At 38.4% G+C, this 16,264-nt stretch overlaps 1 long non-coding RNA gene across 1 annotated transcript; it reads left to right on the forward strand.

Annotated features, from left to right (window-relative positions):
- Positions 1–314: 314 nt before the first annotated feature.
- On the forward strand, positions 315–6,700 carry LOC131538127 (uncharacterized). The gene is made up of 4 exons (XR_009270478.1): positions 315–2,053; positions 2,280–2,339; positions 5,265–6,154; positions 6,417–6,700. It is a non-coding gene; the product is annotated as an uncharacterized LOC131538127 (long non-coding RNA).
- Positions 6,701–16,264: the final 9,564 nt, after the last annotated feature.

Here is a 16,264-nt window from a genome sequence, read left to right on the forward strand (position 1 = left end):
CTGTTTCTGAGTTATATTTTACTTGGACGTCATCTTGATGTCAAGCATGTTTTATATGTATAAAATTCTTTTTTAACAAACATTACACATTTTCATTCATAAAAAAAGAATAAATTAAAGGTAGTGAAACAAATTCTACTATGATGTATTAATACTTTTTTAAAATACTTTTTTTTCACAACAAAAAATTGGGTGACAATATACCTTTTAAAAAAACATTAAAAAGCAAAAATAAACAATGTCCATAAAAATAAGTAAAATTTTATTAAGCAAAATATATTTTATTACTAAATGTAAAAAAATAATGGCAGCTTTAATGTGACTTTCATATAACAAAAAAGGAAATAGAAGCCTGTTGTTTTAATATATATAAAAAAAAAAATTATGTCCCCTGGGACATAAAAGTGCCCAAAGTTGAAGAAACACTCGCATACTGAGGATTTTTGCAATGGCAATACGTCATGTCTTTCATGTCTTCAAATCATATTGCCACATCACTTTGACATTTCTCCTTTCTTTGATTATTTTCATAGAAAATGATCCTTAATTATTACCTGTGTCTTTGAATTAATATATTAAGGCAACATTTCTGATAATTCTGGTAATTTCCTACCACTTAATGTTTCGAGGCTTTTAACAATTCTGACTTTACACTCTCTCCTTGTTACTCAATTCCAGGATGTAACCAATTCCGGCTCTCACTTAATCGGTTTTAATCAGATATTTGAAACAACAGCTGATTGAATTACATCGTAAATTAATTTAAGTTACTGATGAGCTCATAAAATCCATCTGCTTTAATCAAACTGAATTAAAGCATAGAAAGGATGGGAACGCTGATAGCGCCTAAATTCACGGCTGTATTTCATTCTCAGGGCTAAGCTAACCCAACCATCTCTAGCTGCATTCACTTTCAGGTAGTATATTTGACTTAATTGCAACACTAGCATGACACTTTAATATGACGTAGGCATCATCAAAGCGTTATGTCTCTGTGAGGTACAGCGAATAAACTGCTATTTCTCGCTTTAATCCCACTTTTGAAGGCCTGCGGCATCCCACGGGTGGGAATCTGTTGTGAGATGGGCTGTCAGCTCACAAGAAAGGTGTCTAGGCCGGTTGTGCTTTTGGAGACATGTTGGCCCAGGTGATGAAGTGCGGCGCTGCAGGTTCTGTACTTTCATCCAGTGCAATCAGGCTCAATGTGGACGGCTTTCGCAGCAAGGAGCCTTCCCATCCGTCAATTCAACCCCACACCAGTGTTCACGTCACTCTCCATGATGGTGGATTAGGCCTCTCGGTGGAAAGCGCTAGTTCTTATCTGGCAGGTGTATGGCGAGTTCCCTTCCCATGCTAAAATCATCACTGGCTGCTTTCCGCCGCTTGACAGGTGCTGCAAACGGATGAGGACTTCAACGATTGCTCTGTGCGTCTGGTTCATATCTTTAGGAGGCGAGGGACATATTTTGTTGTGCTTTTCAAAATAAATAATCACTTATCGCTGTGTTGTTAACTGTTTTTCTCTTTTTACTCCCAGTGAATTACTTTGATAGACGGAGTATTTTCGCAATTTATCCCCTCCCAGAATCGTAATGAAGTGTTTTGCATCTCTGACGCCTTTTCAGAAACGTCCTTTTGAAATAGAGCGAGGATGTGAATAATTTCACCCCGAAGCTCTAAGTCTGGTTTCCCTGAGCTACTTGAGGCAAATTGATCGCTCTCGACCGGCTGAAATCTTTGCATTCTTTACGGATTTCTCCTTCTTTCTGTGTTTGTATGGGGAAAATGAGATTGCTTGCTAGGGTGATGAGACTCCAAATGGCTGTCATTTCTCCTGGAATCAGATGAAAGTGGCCGCGTCGCCTGCGGAGGAGCCCAGGGCAGCGATCAGCACTCACAATTTTCCTCTTGTCCTCTCTGCTGTTATTGTATGACTCTCTGGAGGGCCTCTCATCTTATCTGCAGCTCCAACCGCAGGGCCATGCAGGGAGGCAAAGCCATCTTCTATAACTCCTCATCTGGGCTGAGTGATGGAGCGCCGGGCGGTGAGGAGGTTAGCACAGATGCTGCAGTAGATCATCTGCTAGACTTTACAGCTCAGCACTCAGGCCTATGCATCAGCATGAGTGTGTGTGTGTGTGAGGGTGGGTGATGTAGTATCTGCGTTCATGCGCATGTGCTGTAATTGAAGTCACACATGTTTATATCACATTTTAGCATGTTCCATGTATCTAATTTGCTTCTGTTTGTCTCAGCCTCTTGCCTTTTGTCTTCTCCAGAAATTCTCCTCCCCACGTTCCTGTAATCTTTGCCTGCTGTCTCCTTCGAAACGCACCACGGTAACCATGGCAATGCTGCACCTGAGCAGGAAATAGCCCCTCCAAACCCACTGAAAGCAAATTCTAGCCTTGTATCTACATGCTGATGTCTGTTAACAGTTCGTAATGTAGGGTTGCAGTTCCTCATCTCTTAATAGTACTAGATAAGTACTAATGGTATGTTATGTGATGATTAGTTTAACCCAGCTCACAACAGTTCATAGGGTTTTTATTACATTATGTGTTTAGTGTAAATAAATACTGAATTGTAGTCATAGTGTGTGATATTTAGAAGTTGGTATATTAAACCAAGGAAATATGTTTAAATACCAAAGATATTTGAGAAATAAATACAGCAAGGATAAATTAAATTGATCAAAACAGACAGTGAAGACATTTACAATGTTATAAAAGATTTCTGTTTCAAAAAAAATTTGTTCTTTTGAACTTTGAACATAAATTCTGAAAAAATGTATCACAGTTTACCAGAGATGGGGGCAAGTCACACATGTTCAAGTCTCAAGCAAGTCCCAAGTCCCTACCATCAAGTCTCAAGCAAGTCTAAAGTCACAGTACAAACAAATCAAGCAAGTCAAGTCAAGTCAGTGGCTCACCTCAAGCAAGTCAAGTCAAGTCCTGATAAGGGTCAAGTCAAGTCAAGTCACAGTATCAAACAGGAACAAATATATTTTTGCCACACGATCTTATTCATTTTTCCTCAGAAATTTACTTTTTTAATTATACATTTTAAATAATAATGTTTTAAATATAACATTTTGAAAATAGGCAAAATACTACTTTGTATACCGATAAGTCTGTAATTGAGAAAATATAGATAAAAATACAAGATAAAAATATGTATCTCATATTTATGTTATATTGAGTTTGACCATCCTAGGAGTCAAAGATAATAGATGTTTGAAAATGATTTCGCACTAAATATCTCCAGTGAAGACTGGGATTCAGTCTGGGAGCACGCTAAAGAATTTCAGTGTGTAACAAAACATGCTATTCAATTTTAAATAATATGCTGACTACAAATCACCCCTTATATCAGAAATAAAATGGACCCAAAATTGTCATCAGATATAGACACCCTATTTGGACTGTTTCTTTCACTTTACATGATTGCCTACATTGTTCTTGAAAACTATTGTCATCATGGCTCAAAACAAGAAGCCTATTGCTGTTAATGTTTATGTATCTTCCCCTGTAGCTTATCCATTTCTTTGATTTTATCTTAATAAGAACTAAATTGACAGCTGTGCATTTAAGGTCTGCTTAAGCTTTTTGTTTGGTTTCGTTTTTGTTTTCTGTTTGTTCTGTAGGAAAAAATAATTAATTAAAAAAAACTGAATATAGAAATATGAAATTAACTGATAGACCAACTCTATGACATTAATGCCGCCAGTAAGTGGTGGCAAATCACAGCTTTATCACAGAAGTGTTCACTGAACCGATTCATTCAAAACAGTTGATTCGTTCATGAACAAGCAAGAATGGGCCACTGAATCACTGAACCGATTCGTTCGAATCCCTGGATTCGTTCAGTATTCAGTGTGTTGCTTAGAGACGCGCGTAACTGTTGGCAGCCGCGCTGAAAATATTACTAAATATCATGTTATATGTTATAAATATAAAAACTCACACTAGGGCCATTTTGACAACATATCTTGGATTTTGGGTTCAAGAGAAATATCACTAATCGATAAAAAACTGTGGTTTCCGTGGTGCAATTCCATATAGCCTATTGATTTACACAGAGGGATACTCGACACTGAAGCACTGTTTTGAGAGGCAAACGCCAGCGAAATTAAAGTTTGACGTCGTTAATTATAAACACGAGATTAATAATTTATAATCACTTTAATTTAATGACAGACCTAAACTGAATTTAAGACCAATGCTGTTTTCAACTAACGAACAAACTTACATACCTTTCCTTTATGAAGTGGTGACGTCCTGGCTTTGCAAATGCATACAGTTATGAAGCGTTAATCCAAACATCGCGAGCTTCTCTTGCTCCGTGTATTTGGCGCGCTGTGTTCCTGCGCTCGTGCAGTGTCAGCTGCAGACTCGGATCACTTCTGCCGCGGGTTCAGTGGCTTGCGTTGTGTTTACCAAATTTTGTCGTAATGATTTATAATAATAATTAGAGTTGTTATTAAGTCAAGTCCTGCCGAGTCATGAAGGTCAAGTCAAGTCAAGTCTCAAGTCACTGGATCTCAAGTCCAAGTCAAGTCAAGTCATTTTCTTTATTTAGTCAAGCAAGTCACAAGTCCTTAAATTTGTGACTCGAGTCAGACTCGAGTCAAGTCATGTGACTCGAGTCCCCCACCTCTGCAGTTTACACAAAAACATTAAGCAGTGCAACTGTTTTCAATATTGATAATAATAAGAAATGCTTCTTGAGCAGCAAATCAGCATATCAGAATGATTTCTGAAGGATCATGTGACACTGAAGACTGGAGTAATGATGCTGAAAATTCTGTTTTACCATCACATGAATAAATTTAAAAATTCATATAGAAAACAGTCATTTTATATTGTAATAATATTTCACAATATTACTGTATTTTTGATCAAATAAATGCAGCCTTAAGAGACTCTTACCGACTCAAAACCTTTAAATGGTACTGTATATTAAACACTAATTTATTAGAAAAAATTGTATATTTCATTAATAATAATATATTTAAAACAAATAAATATCTTATTTAAATAAAGCATGTTTTTAAATTAATCATAAAAGAAAAAATGTCTTGGACAGTAATAAAATGAAGAGAACAGTGGAAAAAAAAAATTAAACCAATGAATCAAAATGAAAACCTGAGTATATGGTGCTTGTAGTTTCAAGTTGAATTGAAGCTCGTAGTTTCAGCTTTCACTGAATAATGATCAACTATAATGTGTAAAGTCTGTAATGAACTCTTTCTGTCTCTTTAGGTCTAGCTTAATTCTACCCACTAGGTCACCTCGAAGCCTGGGATCGATTCCACAGAAATGAATAGAAAGCGACTAAAGCAACAGCCGACCCCACCCACCAAGATGGCAACGGTATGGAGGGCAGCATTAGCGGCGTGTGCCAGCCCAGGCTGGAGCTCCTGCAGCGGGTAAATGGCTTCACAGGGACCTGCTGGCCTCCTGACGGGCTTGCAGATGGCCTGAAGTTTGTTTTTCTCTCTCTCCTCATGACGGGGCTGAGTCAGAGCACCGATGGCAGCTCACGCAATGGTGGCGCGCTGCCAGTTGGAGAATCTGTGATGGCGGTGCTCACTGACGCTGCACGAGCAGACACAAATGCATGCACGCCCACGCATTCACAAAATGCTTCGCTCATATTCATACATCACGTCTCCTCATTTTCCCAACCTGACTGTCAGAGAAGGACTGTAAAAGTCATCCATCTAACTCCAGCTCTATTGGAGTATGTCATTGGAGTGTGCAGGCTTTTGTTTTGCTGGTATGTGCAGCTCGCGGGGAGAAAATAAGGGCCATTACTTGCTAGCAAGAGAAGTCGCACTGACAAACACCTGTAGGTGGGTTGAGTCTGTGTGCCACTATGACAGAATGCCATAGAGACCTAAATCAATGCGGTCTGTTCATGAACATCCCTGCCTCTTACACGTCTGAGCAATTTTTAACTGACCCTTTGCCCCTAGCGACTCTTCTGCCTTGTGCCTTTTTCTCTAATTCACCTCGTTGGAGCCTCATGGGATGGATGGAAGGCGCCACAGTCCTCCTCGCAGAGTAAAACTACACCTTTAAATCACCAAATGGGCTCCACCTTGTCTTAAAGGGACCAGTGAATGCTGATACATCACTTGCAAAATGAGGTAAGGCAACATTTATAATCCTGTGCCATGTTTTGGCATTTAAACTGTGATGAAATGTAGCTAGCTAAGCTACCAGCTACTCTGTAAATATTAGCTAAGGTAAGCTGAAAGTTACCCTTTAAAGAAAGTACAAAAGATGAACTGCCCAATTTATGATTTAGATGAGTGAGTCACTCCTTGATTCAAGCACTGTTTGTGTTAAATCTAAACAGCTGATAGAGAATACTGTAAACACGTGTTTTTTGTGTGTTTTTTACTGCAGCTCAGTCAAGAATTGCTTAAAGAGGTTGCCAATGTTTACTAAACTGTGGACTACCTTTGACTCTTGCTGCTGATTTGTATGGCGATTCCTCCCGTTTTAAGTGTCTTTTGATGACTTTTCATTTTTAACCAGAAATGTGCATGCTACTTTTCTGATGTTCATTGAATGTTTCCATGTCTTTTTTTCAGTCGCCAAATACAATAACTTGAAATGCGTGGAATTTGGACTCATTGCCACCAAAAGTGAGACACGTAAATAAATAAATAAACAAACAAACGAACAACTGATCAGTTGTGGGACTATATTCAAGCCAGTCATAAATCACATACCATTCCCGAGCTTTCTATTGTCCGAAATTACTGGTTTCACTAAAAAGCTGTCACTCATCTTAGTTCATAACAATCTCACACAGTTCCATTATAATCAATGAAGCTCTCTAAATTGCACAGTGAATATAGCATTTTCAGCGGTGAGTGAATTCTGTCCAACTAAAATGCCTCTGATTGGCCATTGTGTTCAAGAAACCATCAGATATGTCTGTGATTGGCTACATTTCTCAACACTGCAAAAACACATTGTAAATAGTAACTTTTGATGCTCTTCAGCGTGCAAACAGAAATACGCACTGGATAGTTTGCCAGATCTTTAATTGAGGGTGCTTTTGCTTTTGTTTGTTGGTAGCACCCCAGTAGAACCAGGCCTGGGCTTGGCTAACTGCTCCAAATTGCAGAGTGGGTTACATCTGGGATTCCCCCAATGTTGCCCCTGTCTGTCAGAATACTGTATACACATCTTTATTGTTGAAATATTGTCATGTTTTTCTTTATCAAATCAACTGATTCATTGAAAAGAGCCAAAAGAGTCAGTAATTCCCAATGCTTGTTCTGATTCTAAACAGCCAAGAGAGAATACTGTAAACAGATTTTTTATAGCTAAAATATAGTCTAATACGGTAAATGTTTTTCTTGACAGATTTGACTGATTCATTGAAAAGAACTGGTTCGGAAGAGACATTTAATACTAATTCTGACATTGTTTGTGTTCTAAACAGTGATGAAGAGCATACTGTCAAACTAAATTTCTCATTTTAGTGATGCTGTAGTGCGCGACACTGCATTTAGATGGTGGATGAGCTCATCCTAGCAGTGATAATGTTGCCTTTTCCAGCAGGGCTCCCTCTGTTCTACCTGTTCTTCTGACATTCCTGGCGTGACTAACTGTACAAACAGGCTGATACCAAAGGGAATGTGTTGTCAGAGAGCATTAATGTGACCTCTAACCTAAGAGGCCGACGCTGCTGTGCACCAGACTGCAGCTCTGGTCTGAAGCATCCACACCCATCTCACTCTCTGCTCTCCTGAGCTCTGGGCGATGACTCTATCCGTTTATTTGACTTTCCCCTGCAGTTATTTGTGCCGCGTCAGTGCCCTGGCAGCTGGTGTGCAACGTGCCACCTTCACCTCTTATTAGGCACATATTTCACATCTCTTCTTCTCTCACTTGCTCAAGCCCACTCTCTGTGCAGGATTTTGGGTTTCAGCCCCATTCTTTTAGAAGGATATTGGTGGCAATTTCAGCACTGCAACTCCCCGCTGGATTTGTTGGGGTGTGTATTTACTGGATTCACAAGGAGCGCAATTTTTGACCCCCCCCCACCCACACACACACACTTTTAAATACATATATACACACACAGTGTCATTTTTGTATTGAGATTACATTGTTTTTATTAATTTTTTTTTTTTTTTAGTTTTATGTTTCCATTCATTTTATTACATTTTTTGCTACTTTTTTGTAGTTTTAGTTTTAGTTGACTATGCATACAAATATGCAAAAAATGCAAAATGAAAATAGTAGTAGATAATAGTTAATTGCGCAAAGCAACAAATTAATAGAAGAAAAAAAAATAGTTTTCACACCATATTTAGACTATTTTTTTCTGTTTTTTCTTTATTTTTTTTATTAATATCCCTTCATCCCCTATAGTCTGGTTAATAAATCATGACCATTGTTAAATTAGCGTAGGATAATTGGCAAACATGTACAGTTTATGCATATAAACTCCATTCAGCTGCAATACTGAATACACTGAAACATGTTAAAGCTGATGTCTTTTGTTTGTACTTTTTTTTGTGTTTTCTGCTCTGATTTTGAGAAATCAGCATGATAAAGTATGTTAGGAGTACAACACACTTATTAGCAGCTGAAATCACAGTCAAATCAGTCACTATTTAATTAAGAAACATTCAAGGGGTGGTTAATGTGTGGAATGTATTGAGTGGCATCATTTGAATTGGAAAATCTGTGGAAATCTGTGCACACAGCTGTGGTATTTTATGTTACAGAAAAAAGCAAATAATAATAAAAACTAATAATAAGAGACAAAAGACTTTAGGTGGGTTTTATGGCAGAATAAGCCACTGTGATTGATTGTGGGTAACAGAGGATAAGCCTCATTCTAGGCCAATTCCACTACTACTTAAAATATGTGTAGCGGGTAAAATAGGGCTATGTTCAGTTTTTTTCTTCATACATTTGGGTCTAGAGTTAAATATTTACCTTAACACCACTTAATGTGACTTATTTAAATATACATTGTTCTCTGTTTACATTATTAATACATTTCTTCCACTCAGGAAAAAAAAACAAGAAAGAATGTGCAAAGAGAACCAAGTTAAATTCAAGAACTCTGGCCCAGCATGAAAGTGCACAAGTAACACTTGTGATTTGGCAGACTGATGATTATGATAATGTTCTGATATTTATCCACAAAATTCACTTTCTAATGGACTAACCTGGGACTAAATGCCTTGCTCAAGTTCATGGATCACCCCTACTGTGATTCAGACCTGCTGTGGGACATTGGATTTTTTCTATCTATCACAGAGGTCTAAAATAGCTATCTGTTAGCATTCCCATTAATCTCAATTGCAGTTGTTTGACTGGCACAGAACCCTGGAGATGATGTAGTTATGGCATCTACCAGGGGCCAACGGGGTCGTACTAACCCGCCAAAGTCATTGGCTTCTGTTGCTAGACATTAGGCATGTTTGGGTGTGATGTTGTCATGTTGGCTGGAAAGAAGAACCCAACCCTTGTCTCAGCGATGGCCTCTTATTGGTCCCAGACAGTCTTTTCACGGCCCAATGAGATCACAATGTTTATTTTGGCTTTCATCTGTTATGAAATGCCCTCTTCTCATTCCAGCTCTGTTAAAGGAGGAGGGCATTGGCCTTGCTTTCTGTGAACTCAGTGAGGACACTCATCTGCAGCTTCTTTCTCTCTCTCTCTCTCCCTCGCTTTCTGTTTGTATGATTTTATAATGCTCTATAAATTCAGCCGCAGAGGCCGTATTGAAAGACAAGGTCGACAATAAACCAGCTGGGGGTGTGTGTAAATTGGAGCCTGTAGAGCCAATACTGCACAAATACGAGAGATATACTTTCAAAGCTACTCACCTTTTCGCCTCATCTCTGAGGGCCTGTTTTGAAAAAAATATAATGGAAGACCAAGATAATCCTTCCCAGCACATATTCATTTTAAAATATTCTTATTTTAGAGATACTGTAGACTTGAATCGACCACTTCAGAGACAATGCTCCCTGAAAAACTAAGGGATCCTAAGAATTAAGGGACAGAAAGATGAATGGACTGACAGATAGATAGATAAATAGAGAAACAGAGACATAGATAGACAGATAGACAGACAGACAGATAGACAGATAGATTTCGGGGAGTGGCAAATTTTCTTCATACAGTGAGGAAAATAAGTATTTGAACACCCTGCTATTTTGCAAGTTCTCCCACTTAGAAATCATGGAGGGGTCTGAAATTGTCATCGTAGGTGCATGTCCACTGTGAGAGACATAATCTAAAAAAAAAATCCTGAAATCACAACGTATGATTTTTTAACTATTTATTTGTATGATACAGCTGCAAATAAGTATTTGAACACCTGAGAAAATCAATGTTAATATTTGGTACAGTAGCCTTTGTTTGCAATTACAGAGGTCAAACGTTTCCTGTAGTTTTTCACCAGGTTTGCACACACTGCAGGAGGGATTTTGGCCCACCTCCACACAGATCTTCTCTAGATCAGTCAGGTTTCTGGCCTGTCGCTGAGAAACACGGAGTTTGAGCTCCCTCAAAGATTCTCTATTGGGTTTAGGTCTGGAGACTGGCTAGGCCACGCCAGAACCTTGATATGCTTCTTACAGAGCCACTCCTTGGTTATCCTGGCTGTGTGCTTGGTCATTGTCATGTTGGAAGACCCAGCCTCGACCCATCTTCAATGCTCTAACTGAGGGAAGGAGGTTGTTCCCAAAATCTCGCAATACATGGCCCCGGTCATCCTCTCCTTAATACAGTGCAGTCGCCCTGTCCCATGTGCAGAAAAACACCCCAAAGCATGATGCTACCACCCCATGCTTCACAGTAGGGATGGTGTTCTTGGGATGGTACTCATCATTCTTCTTCCTCCAAACACGTTTAGTGGAATTATGACCAAAAGTTCTATTTTGGTCTCATCTGACCACATGACTTTCTCCCATGACTCCTCTGGATCATCCAAATGGTCATTGGCAAACTTAAGTCGGGCCTGGACATGTGCTGGTTTAAGCAGGGGAACCTTCCGTGCCATGCATGATTTCAAACCATGACGTCTTAGTGTATTACCAACAGTAACCTTGGAAGCGGTGGTCCCAGCTCTTTTCAGGTCATTGACCAGCTCCTCCCGTGTAGTTCTGGGCTGATTTCTCACCTTTCTTAGGATCATTGAGACCCCACGAGGTGAGATCTTGCATGGAGCCCCAGTCCGAGGGAGATTGACAGTCATGTTTAGCTTCTTCCATTTTCTAATGATTGCTCCAACAGTGGACCTTTTTCACCAAGCTGCTTGGCAATTTCCCGTAGCCCTTTCCAGCCTTGTGGAGGTGTACAATTTTGTCTCTAGTGTCTTTGGACAGCTCTTTGGTCTTAGCCATGTTAGTAGTTGGATTCTTACTGATTGTATGGGGTGGACAGGTGTCTTTATGCAGCTAACGACCTCAAACAGGTGCATCTAATTTAGGATAATAAATGGAGTGGATGTTGTCATGTTGGCTGGAAAGAAGAACCCAACCCTTGTCTCAGCGATGGCCTCTTATTGGTCCCAGACAGTCTTTTCACGGCCCAATGAGATCACAATGTTTATTTTGGCTTTCATCTGTTATGAAATGCCCTCTTCTCATTCCAGCTCTGTTAAAGGAGGAGGGCATTGGCCTTGCTTTCTGTGAACTCAGTGAGGACACTCATCTGCAGCTTCTTTCTCTCTCTCTCTCTCCCTCGCTTTCTGTTTGTATGATTTTATAATGCTCTATAAATTCAGCCGCAGAGGCCGTATTGAAAGACAAGGTCGACAATAAACCAGCTGGGGGTGTGTGTAAATTGGAGCCTGTAGAGCCAATACTGCACAAATACGAGAGATATACTTTCAAAGCTACTCACCTTTTCGCCTCATCTCTGAGGGCCTGTTTTGAAAAAAATATAATGGAAGACCAAGATAATCCTTCCCAGCACATATTCATTTTAAAATATTCTTATTTTAGAGATACTGTAGACTTGAATCGACCACTTCAGAGACAATGCTCCCTGAAAAACTAAGGGATCCTAAGAATTAAGGGACAGAAAGATGAATGGACTGACAGATAGATAGATAAATAGAGAAACAGAGACATAGATAGACAGATAGACAGACAGACAGACAGATAGACAGATAGATTTCGGGGAGTGGCAAATTTTCTTCATATTTACACTTCTTTAATTCCGAATTTTACAGAACAGCCACTTGTTTCATCTTCCAAGTGGCAGGCAATGGAGTGCGTTTATAGAGACACACTGCATGATTTTTGGCTGTCCCAGACGAAAGCTTTGTATCGTGAAGCAACTGTGACGATGCATGTTGTACCCAAGTTTATTAGATCCATCTCGCACAGTATGTGTAATATGCAATCATCTTGTAATGCTAAATTGGATTGCTAAAATTGTGCAGTGTCTCAGGCTTCAGTCAGAAATTTCAGGAAAGAATATCTCACATCCTACATTTATCCCACATTTAACTAGTTTGACACAATGAGATCTACCATCTAGACCAGTGATTTTCAATCCTGTTCCTCGGGACCCACTGCTTTGCACATTTTGCATGTCTCCCTTATCTGACACACTCATCTGAGTTCATGGAGCCCTTTCCTAGTGAGCTGATGATCTGAATCAGGTGTGTAAATTAGAGAGACATGCAAAATGTGCAGAGCTGTGGGTCCCCAGGAACAAGTTTGAAAACCACTGATCTAGACCAGTGGTTCCCAACCACGTTCCTGGAGTCCCCCCTACACTGCACATTTTGCATCTCACCTTTGTCTGACACACCCAATTCAGGTCCTGGAGTCTCTACTAATGAGCTGATGATCTGAAACAGGTGTGTTTGATTAAGGTGACATGGAAAACATGCAGTGTTGAGGGGACTCCAGGAACGTGGTTGGGAACCACTGATCTAGACACAACAGTGTGAGCCTCAGAGGTGTTTTTGCTTACCTTACTACTTTGTTGATAGGTAATGAGGTCCAGGTGTTTCCGATTACCCCACCCCATCATGTTTGTTCAGTTGCGGTTGCCCAGGGGGATGCCGACCTCACATCTAATAAAGAGGTGCGATTCATGCGACAGCTGCAGTAAACTCAGCCATTCATCCCAATGAACGTAATTCTGCTTGACTTGCTTTATTAATAGAAATCTCATTCAATAAAGGGCAGCGGTTTAATGAATTAGTACAGGCGTCTGTAAATGTCACTGATTTGAGCTTTTTTACATTTTCAGTTTCTTTTAAAGTTCCTCTGGTGCCTGTCAAAGCCCAAATTGGTATCGTCCCCACTGATTGATGGTAGGTTTTTTTTTTTTGAGAAAAGCCTCAAGGGCTTCTACTTTGATCCACCAAGCCGAGGTTCTCATTATGCCTCCCTCATGAACTGAATCTTTCTGGTCAGTAAAATGGATAGAGAGGGAGGAACCAAGAAGAAATGATTTTTCACAGTCTATTTTTAGACATTTTGGTTTCTTATTATATAGAACCGGTCAGAGATGTACGTCTTCGTGGCCTTTCAGCAAAGAGCACATGGTAGACTGTCACCTGTGTGAGACGAAACCCAAGGCTGGTGTCACATAAAATGTGTGAATTTAAATGTAATGATTATAGGGAACGAATAGATGGGGAGTGGCAAAAAAGTGAAGAGATCAAAAGAGACAAAGAGGGCGAGAGAACAAGAAAGTAAGTTCATTTTACAGAAAGAGATGTTCAATTGCCCTGAAAGTTGGCAGAGCAATAATTGCCATTTGAGGTGCCTGATCCAGACTGCTCCCCCAACTCGTTCTGACCTTCAAAACAGCCAGTCTGATAGGACTTTGGAGAAGCATCTAATCTGGTCTTTTTTTCTCAGCCCATAACCCTTCAAACCCCTTAGTGTATGGATATATATATATATATGTGTGTGTGTGTGTGTGTCTATGCTATTCCCAAACTTAGCTTCTCGCTGCTTCTCATTTAAAGTTGGTAAAGACAAACAGGAAAAAGCAGTGGTCCATAGACTGCACAAATAGACCCCTGGAAAACAGAAGCAACGAGAAAAGTTGGAGGTGTGAGGATGGTAAACATTGGTTTGTTTTTCTGCTCTAATGCTCTACCCCGCTGAGGTGCCTCAGTTATTTTGAACCTCTGGGACATAAACACCCTGTCTCATAAATACCATGTGCCTCTCGCTCACCTTCAGGACTGCAGTCCTGGTAGTGATGTGGAAGCTACTTTGAAACTCAAGCTTATCAAGTTACAAGCTATTCATATTTTAAAGTTGTGAGACTAAAGCTGCTCTTTTGTAAGGCTGTTAGCTACACTACAAGCTATTAGCATAAGATGCTAACTACACTGAATCTATTTTTACATCATTTATTTTTAGCAGTTTTTACAATCTGGTCAGTATTTATCAGAAATCCAGAAAGGATCTGGAACTCTGCATTTTACCAGTCAAACGTTTGGGATAATTAAAGTGTTAGTTCACTCAAAAATGAAAATTATGTCATTAATTACTCACCCTCGTGTCGTTCCAAACCCGTAAGACCTTCATTTTCAGAACTCAAATTAAGATATCTTTGATGAAATCTGAGAGCTTTCTGACCCTCCATAGACAGAAAGGGTACTACCACGTTCAAGGCCCAGAAACATAGTAAGGACATCGTTTAAATAGTCCATGTGACATCAGTGGTTCAACCTTAATTTTATGAAGCTAAACAGCATCTATTGATTCTTAGGATTTACAATGAGGTCACAATGAGAAACGATTAAAATCGAAAAACAGATTTCAACCCAGCCCTAATTAGTACCATTAGCTAGCTAATGAAATAAATTATAGCCTGTACATTGATATTAGTGTAATACAATATCAACCGCACTAATAATACATGTATATACAATTAAATATGTCAGATAATATACACTGAGTACAGATAAGATATATCTTACCTTACAAATAGATTATGATCCAGGCTGCTCCAATGCAAAATGGTGAGGAGATTCAGGAGAACGTTTCTTCTGGCGCTGCTTTTTAAAATTTGCAAGACTAAAGCCGCTTTAGACACATCATTGTGCAGTACCGCCACCTACCGACTGGAGGATGGTCAACGATTCCATTTGTATGTAAACCAATCTCTTGCAATTTAACTAATTGGACCTGACTTGTTTCAGAGCCAGCTTTATTTAAACCCTATTCATAATTTTTAACTGATTAAATCTAATAGTTTTGAAAGTTAATAGATTTATATTGATTCTAAGTAATCGGAGTGCATCAATTTTTAAAAAACGATTATTTAAATAAAGTCAAATAGGTGATATTTTTTTAATAAAATTTTTTTGCCAAGAATAATTTTTTTGAGTGTAATTTGGGTTTGGAACAACATGAGGGTGAATAATTAATTGCAGAATTTACATTTTTGGGTGAACTAACCCTTTAAGATTTTTAAATGTTTTTGAAAGAAGTCTCTTATGCTCACCAAGGCACAGCAAAATACAAAAAAATAATATTACAGGTTTTTTTTTTTTTTTGTATTATAAAATGTCATTTATTTCTGTGATGGCAAAACTGTATTTTCAGCATCTTTACTATAGCCTTTAGTGTCACATGATCCTTCAGAAATCATTCTAATATGCTAATTTGTTGGGCAGTAAACATTTCATATTATTATCAATACTGAAAACAGATTTTGCTTCTTAATACCGTGATGCACTACCATTCAAAAGTACAAGAAATTAATACTTTTATTTAGCAAGGACACATTAAAAACTGACAGTAAGTGCATTTATATTGTTACAAAAGATTTTGATTTCAAATAAATGATGTTCCTTTAAACTTTATTTGTTTATTTATTTTTAAATCTACCAAAATATTAAGTATCAAATACTTCACCACTGATATTTTTAAGATTCATTATTTTTATTTGAGCACCAATAATTGATAATTACTGAGCACCAATTCAGCATATTTGAATGATTTAAAAAAAATATGATTACTGTTTTATTTATGTAAAAATATGTAGTTTATATATTTAATATATAATTAGTTAATATATTTTTGATCAAATAAATGTAGCCTTTGTGAGCATAAGAGACATCTCAAATTAACTAATTTAACTTGTTGTTAATTAATGTTAACTAATGAACCTTATTGTAAAATGTTACCAATATATTTAAAATTAAGCAGATTATTGATTATTTCATTATAATCAGTCCACTTGGTTGTTAATGAGGCTAAAAGTAGCGATACACTTTTTCC

The sequence above is a fragment of the Onychostoma macrolepis genome, chromosome 03, assembly GCF_012432095.1.
Source record: "Onychostoma macrolepis isolate SWU-2019 chromosome 03, ASM1243209v1, whole genome shotgun sequence".
In the NCBI taxonomy this organism is placed as follows: Eukaryota; Metazoa; Chordata; class Actinopteri; order Cypriniformes; family Cyprinidae; genus Onychostoma; species Onychostoma macrolepis.